The 8,031-nt window shown below is 33.3% G+C and overlaps 1 protein-coding gene across 2 annotated transcripts in view; it reads right to left on the reverse strand.

Moving 5' to 3' along the window:
• Positions 1-6,155, reverse strand: part of LOC111628439 — a 66,388-nt gene extending 60,233 nt beyond the window's left edge. Inside the window, exon 1 of one of the 2 annotated variants that reach the window (XM_023372228.1) lies at positions 6,047-6,155. The gene's annotated coding sequence lies outside the window, so the exon portion shown is untranslated. The remainder of the gene's footprint in view (positions 1-6,046) is intronic. The other variant, XM_023372227.1, reaches the window with a different exon arrangement.
• Positions 6,156-8,031: the final 1,876 nt, after the last annotated feature.

The following is an 8,031-nucleotide window of genomic DNA, read 5'->3' on the forward strand; positions in this document are numbered from 1 at the left end:
TTGAATAGACTAGTGATGATAATAATGATATTTGTTTAATTAATTAATTTAGAAACCTCTGAATTTAGTTATACAATATTTAATTTAAAAAGGATTCTGAACAATTTACAAATAATAATGCAAGATGAAATTACATGCACTATTTTAAAAATATCGTATTAAAGTAACCAGTTAATATAAGATGATTTCATGAAATAAACTTGGATATTAGTAACAGTTCTTTCAATACACAGGAAATTATCTAATTTAGGAAAGAATTACTGAATTATTGGTGCTTGATTTCAAAATGTCAGAAAAGCAACTTTTATATGGTCTTGATACTATTCCAAAACAATATTATACAAGATTATTTATGTAACATTCACACAATTTTCAACTGCAAGATAATTCTTCATCCAAAAGTACAGTAGAACCCTCTAGTCCGCCCTCGGCTAGTCCGTCACTCCGGTTAATCCGACCGTGGTCGGAGTTGAGAAACTTGTCCTGACTCGTCAGTGACTCACCATCCGTGGCGTTTTTCTGTGTTCGTTACAGTATATGTTTTACATTATGTGTACATGTACAGTTTTGTGTGTGTTTTCAACATGTCAGGAGTGAAATGTAAACATGTTACTCTTTCATTAAATGAAAAATTAGCAGTGCTACAAAGATTGGACAAAGGGGAAGATTGTTTATTTTACTTTTTTCTGATAATCTGACCTTTTTTGCGTTCCGACCATACCCCCAGTCCCAAAGGTGACGGATTAGAGGGGTTCTACTGTAAAGAAAATTCATACTGTTCATAATGCAATTGGTAACAAATGAAGCAGCCATATTGTTGAACTGAAGGAAAACTGAGTCTAAACACAGAGCATTTAGTAATGGCAATGGAAGCTATTGAATATATCACTGTTGCAAGTTATGTGTTCACAGATAATGAGTAGGATACCTTACAAGTAAGTTTAAAAATCATACACGACTACTTTGATCCGTTTCAAAGTCATACCGAACCAAAAAGTGGCGGGCTTGATAAAAGATGCCACGTCATGGCCATTTATTCATTATAAAAAATAATACAATGGTTATATGACACAAAGCATTGCTACACAATACAAATACAAAAGTTTATATAACACAAATCATTGCTACACACATAGGTAATGACAGGAGAGAAATTTAACAGAAGCAACTGATTTTTTTTTCCAAAACTAGTTCTTTTACTAAACAATTCATACATCCACTGTTGTACTTTTACTGAACTCATCTTTAGTAATAATATAAGAACAAACTTTGTAAACAAGCAAAAAATTTATTAATTAGACAAATACTTTTGATCCAAATATATATCATCTTCAAGGCTAATCAATAAAAGAATAGAATGTATATTTAAATTCATTTAGAACAAAATTTTTGAATTAAAACAATAAAGCAAATAGAATGTCTATAATTGTTTGTTATATATAAATTGTACAAATTATTTGATGAATGATAAGTGAATGATACCCTTCAATATTGACACTGTGCCAATATTGAAGGGTAAAGCAATGTGGCACATTGTACCAACTACCAACCGATCCAACTCCTGTGCCATGCCATGAAGATATTTGAGCGAATACTCGACACTCGGCTTTGTCAGATTGTCAACTTGACTCCAAACCAATGTGGATTCAGTAAGGGCTGTGGAACCACAGATGCAATACATGCTGCCCGGTTACTTCATGTATGACACTGGAAGAACAAAACTCTCCACATACCTTTTATGGACTTGGAGAAAGCATTTGACTGTGTTCCACATGGCCTTATTTGGCACTTGCTCAGAGTCCATGGTGTCCCAGAGGCCTACGTTCAATGGACCCAGCTCCTGTACACCGATGTGACCAGTGTGGTCATATGTCCAGTAGGAACCTCACCCCTGTTCAGCATAAAAACTGGAGTACACCAGGGATCAGTCCTCTCACCCCTTCTTTTCATCCTCTGCATGGACTGTGCTTCAGCCAAAATTCAACGTCCACACCCATAGACCCTACACTATGCAGATGACATCCTCCTTGCAGCAGAATCAAAACAGGATCTACAGGACCAAGTCCTCCAGTGGAATGACTGTCTCGTGGATGTCAGCTTTAGACTCAACATCAGGAAGACAGAATACCTGGAGTGTGGAATACCAGACCAACGGGTCGATTAACATTAAGGGATAAGACCTCAAGAAGCCCGCTCAGTTCAAATACCTTGGCTCACTCATCAGCAATGATAGTGAAACCATCCTGGATGCAAAGGCACAGGACAATGCAGCCTGGCTAAAGTGGCAGTAGTGCACTGGTGTCCTCTGTGACCACTGAATGCAGATTCAGCTGAAGATGAAAGTCTACAAATCTGTTGTCTGCCCAGTGGCCCTATACAGATTGGAATGCTGGCCATCAAGCACCTGCCATGAACAAATTCTCCATACCATGGAAATGAAGATGCTCCGCTGGTGTCTTGGCTTTACCCGACTTGACCACATGCCGAATGAAGACATCCAAAAGATCATGAAAGTGGCCACAATATCTGAAAAGATGCAGGAAGCAAGACTCAGATTGTATGGACATATCATGCGTAGTGATGAACACTCAGTGGTGAAGATAGCATTGCATCTCAGTCCACCCAGATGACAACCCCAAGGGCACCCCAAAATGAGGTGGATGGACCAACTACAAGATGGCATGAGAAGGACAAACGTCACCCCAGCAGAAACATTGGACCATACCAAATGGAGAAGGGCATGCAAGAAAGCAGACCCTGCATAGAAGCAGGACCTTAGCACTAGGAAGAAGAAGAAAAGTGATTTCAACCATTATTTATATAGAGTAAAATTTATATAAAGATTTCCATTCATCAATAAACTATATCTTGGCAAATAAAATGTTTTGTGGAAAATTCTTTTTTTTTTTTTTAGCATTTTCACTGTATTGGAGTTTTTGTTTAATTATGGAGTTTTGTTTAGTCCAGTAGAATCCTTTTTGTTATAAGGGTGAGCAGCACATGTAGCTAGGGCTGTCATATTTCTTTTTCCTGGCATCTTATTTGAGTAATAGCGTACTTCTAAACCAATATCCGGCGTGAAAACTCCAAACAAAGATTGGCAAACGCTTTTGATGCCCCTCCTGGGCTCCAAACAAAGATTGGCAAATGCTTTCTTTGTTTGGAGCCCAGGAGGGGCATCAAAAGCGTTTGCCAATCTTTGTTTGGAGTTTTCACGCCGGATATTGGCTTAGAAGTACGCATATTAGTTTTATATGACCCGGTGTGGGAGAAATCCTTGATCTTATTTGAGTTCTTTGATTTGATTCTTAAGACTTCTTAGTGTGCAACCTACATATGAGGTACTTAGAGTAAAATTCTTGACCTTTTCTGCTTTTCTTTTTTTCATTAATTTTATCAAAGGCTGTATGTCTTCAAAAGTACTCGCAATTTTTAATAAATATGTTTTAATGTCAGTTAAGTATGATTATTCTACTATATAATTTTATCTTTTGTCATTTTTTAAAATGTTGAATATGATGGGGTTTCTGCTGAATGTTAAACTGAAATTCCTTTTTTCTGGCTATGCTTCTGTATGTCTAATTTGTATCTGTCACAAATTTGACATACGTTTAAATTATATGCGTTTAAATTAAGTTATTGATCATCTTTTGGTTGTATCCATGGTCAAATGCTATTTTTCTAATAATCTTCAATTCTGTTAAATTATTTATGATGGAACAGTGGACATATGGTCATCTAATCAGAGCTTTAAAGGCTGATAGTTTATATACTATGGGATCATGTAAAGTTGATGAAAAGTATAAAGGGAATGCAGATGGTTTCCTGTATATATTAGTTTGTACTTCTTTACTTTTAAATTTGAATTTTATGCCTGATACAAAGAAAGTCTGGAGAACAGAATCAAAGAACTCAAATACAGTACCAGAAAGCAGAAATATAATATGGTCCTTGCTGCATTTGCTGCTCACCTTAACAACAAGACTGTGGAACCAAGTAAACTCAATAAAATCAAAAACTCCATACAACAAAAATGCTAAAAAAAGTGGAAATACATAATGTATCACAAAGAACCATACCAATACCAAACGTAGTTTATTTTGATTAATGGAAGCATGTATATAAACTGTTACCTACATAAATAATTACTGAAATAAGACATTTTATTATTTATGTAATAACACTAAATTTTTCACCTTATATGCACTTTTTCATACCTAAAATTTATTTGAAAAATGCATTCTATAAGCTGAATGCATTTGATACTGTGGAAAATATTTTTTCCATAAAATTGACAAAAAACATAATGAGTCCAACACAGCAGCACATTTTATAAGGCAAAAAATATAGTGTATCATCCTTCAGATAATTTGTAGCATTCTATAACAAACAATTTTAAACATTTTATTTGTTTAAATATTTTATAAACATTGTTCTATAAGCATTTAAATGTATGCTGCATTCTACATTTTACAGTACATTTGAATTAAATTAATTTTTGCTGATTTACAAGATTAGCTGTTTTATTATATGAGCCCTTTAAGATACAAGTGCAGCTCTGATTGAGATGGTTGGCAGCCTGGAAACTTTTTTAGGGATATATCTCATCAAAGGTCACAATTACAGACAGTGTGTCAACCATCTGTGCTTTGCATACACAGTCCACTATATTTGGCATTTGTCTGATGATTCTAATTTCCATTTTCTTACAATTATAGCTTTTTGGATAATTTTTTTTCATATACCTTTTCATATCAACCGATCCTTTTTTTCTTGTTGTTGTTGATAGTCAATATTCTTCAATCAAGTGCTGTATATTTTTCCTTTGGCTGTCAAAGAAAGCAAAAGAAAAAACTTACATAACACTATTCCTTTGCATCAAAAAATCTTCAAAAGTGTTTATGCAACCATATAAGAAAAATTGGTAACCCGCTTGGGATCTCAACCCCATATTTAGGGAAATTGCTGTTCTACACTACACTAATGTGTTATTAGTATAACGAGTGCTAAGTAATAAAAAATACAAATAAAATAATCTTATATCATATTTAACAATTTATTTTACCATTTCTGTACACCTTGTACTGAACAATTCCATGAAAATTGTCAAAACCATTACATTTCAATTAAAATTTTGGCTGTCAGATCTTTTTTGGGCAAATGCCAACTTTTTTGGCTGATATCAGCTCTTTTTAAAATCACAGATTGAGAGCTCTGAAAATACAATTCTTTTGACTTTTTTTAGGTATAATTATACCTCTGAATGAGATTATTGGTACTTTATCAGAGCTGTAGACCATACCATGAGCAAAAAAGTCAAAGGAACCATACCTCTATATGCAACTATTGACAAGATTCCACCCTAAATCAACCTACTTCCAGGTTGCACATAATCACATTGCTCTGCTAAGATTATTGTGTTTAACTATTTAGCCCATGCAACTATGCTGGCTTTGAGTAGCCCACTTGACTGTGTAGTACTTGTATAGTTTTAGGGGTGTGGGCACCAAGATGCAAGTGACAGCGAGCCTCGACTAACACAGAGCATAAAGAGCAGGTATTATACTGGTACACAGTAAAAACTGATCTTTGAAGGCTTGGAGAGTTACATATACAGGTATAGTTCTTTTGACTTTTCTGCTCATACAGGGAGATCTACAACTCTGCGGAGGAAAACCCCTCATTCAGAGTTCAAATCTTACCCTTTTTAGTCGTTTAGAGGTGTCTAAAATTTGAAGAGTCCAGAACATCTCATTCAAAACTGCAATCTTATCTTACTTACTTGCTGTATTAAACCTTCCTAATTAAATCACTTCAAAGTAAATATATGAAAAAATATATATGAAATGTTTTCTTATTTATTATTATTATTATTATTTTGTATACAAATGATCCGGTACTGTTTATATGAATATCAATATAGTTCTATGTAAAGCACATAAAACTAAATTCTTGTAAAACAGACGATCGATAACAGCTTAACATATCAAATTAGCTGGATTAAATATGTTACGCTTCGTTAAAATAGCATATTTAAATACTTAACTGTAATTAGGATTTATAACAAACTCGAGCACAATAATAGAATGTTTATCTTCTCCATCTGAAAGTCTCCATTCCACTTCTAACATAACCTTTTAATACCATTCCACTCTAATAAAACTCCCTCTTATGTCAAAAATTGTTATTAAAAAAATAATATATTTATTAATGAAAAAAATTATTATATATTTATAAAGATTATGTGTATTATTAATGTGCAAGCGATCAAATTAATATTAAAATTGCTTTTAAACTTTAATTTTAAAAATGTTTTTAATTGAAAATCGGTTAATTTATTTATTATATAAATATATAATAAATAAAATAACTGATTTTCAATCAGCCATTCCTACCGTATCCGAATATATTTCAACAATGTCTCGTTTCTGTCTAGCCCATATGATTATGCCAGCTACAGATAGCTCACCTGACTGTTCGTACAGTACAGTACTTGATGTAATACATTAACACTCAATGTAGCTCCTACCATGAAATTGTAAAACCTGAAAGAAATGAAGCGTGTCGATTGATCTTCTGTGATGCTTTTCATATGCAGTGTGATATTCGCAATTATGGTGTAAATTTGCAAATTTGCGCCGTCTCGTCCAATAGATCAAGCTTTATTCCTTACTAGACGGCTTTCCCATTGCGAATCCTTGATGGGCAAGAGTACAAATATCAGTTAAAATTGCAGCTCTGAATGATATAGTTGGGACTTTGACGAAGCTGTAGACCATACCATACAGGTAAAAAGTCAAAGGAATCATATCTCTCTACGCGACTCTTCGCGAGACATTCGCCTTCAAATATGGAACTCCAATGACGGTAGTTCTGGTCTCCATCTTGCTTGTGGATGTAATGTTTGCATGTGACAATGGGCACCATAATAGCGACTAGGGCCTATAACATAAATAATAAATGCATTAACGTCTACTGGCCAAAACAGCTTTTACCTTGAACTTGTACTACTATCTATTCTTTATGCTCCACGTTGGTCAAGACTCGCTTTTGCTTTCCTTGACCGACGCAGAGCATGTAGTTGTGCACGAGTTTCCACATCTAAAACTATTAACTCTCACATTGCTATAGAAAACGTTTTAGTGAACATAAAATGTGTGAAAAAAAATATATAAAAACTGTTGGAAAACAAGTTATATTGTAAAACAAAGTTTTATTTTTATTTGTTTTTTCATTTAGCCATATATGTTCTCAAATATTTTTATTGTTTTACACCTAAAAATTTAGAAGTAAGAGTTTCATTAGTACACAAAAAATTATAAATTGTGTTTTCTATATTGTTTTTTAAATTGTATCTTTGGCTACTAAAACTGTTTAGTTCTCATTTTGTTATTACAGTAATAACCACTCTTATGAATCATCAAGATTCTTGGATGTAAAGTTTTCATGTTAAACTGTAGTCAGTCTAATATTGCTTTAGTTCTTATGAACTAAAATTTATGTGACCAATTGTAAAATAATTGAAAACAAATATAAAAGTAATAATACAGTTTTAAAAGTTTCGATTTTGTTTTCCTGAAGTTATAAAAATATTTATTTTTTCAGAAATTGAAAAAAATTGTAATAAAGACATTTGAAGAAATAAACCAGTAAGCTAATCATTTAGTGCTCCAATAATCAAGAATTTTTGATTTCTTCAAATATACAGTCCTTTAAAATGATTAAGTTTTAATATGCAAGTGAAATCCTTGAAATCCTCGATAAAGTGATCGTTCCCATTCCTATTGGAAAATAGATAGTGTTTGTTTGTTTATTACGGCAACGCAAGATGTGGGCGATCCGCCGAGGAGAGATGCTTCCTGGGAAATCTTTTATTGAAAACTAGTCCCTATACAGGTGCTAATTAACAAATCAATCAAATATTCTTATGAAAACTTTTCAGATTCAGAAAATGTCAAGACAATACAGGCCTAACCTTTTCCTGTAAAGTGCGATAGAAATACATCCTAAAAAGTGTTTAAGAAAAAGTCT

Source organism: Centruroides sculpturatus, unplaced genomic scaffold (genome assembly GCF_000671375.1).
Source record: "Centruroides sculpturatus isolate CEXI.00-Female unplaced genomic scaffold, Cexi_2.0 scaffold320, whole genome shotgun sequence".
In the NCBI taxonomy this organism is placed as follows: Eukaryota; Metazoa; Arthropoda; class Arachnida; order Scorpiones; family Buthidae; genus Centruroides; species Centruroides sculpturatus.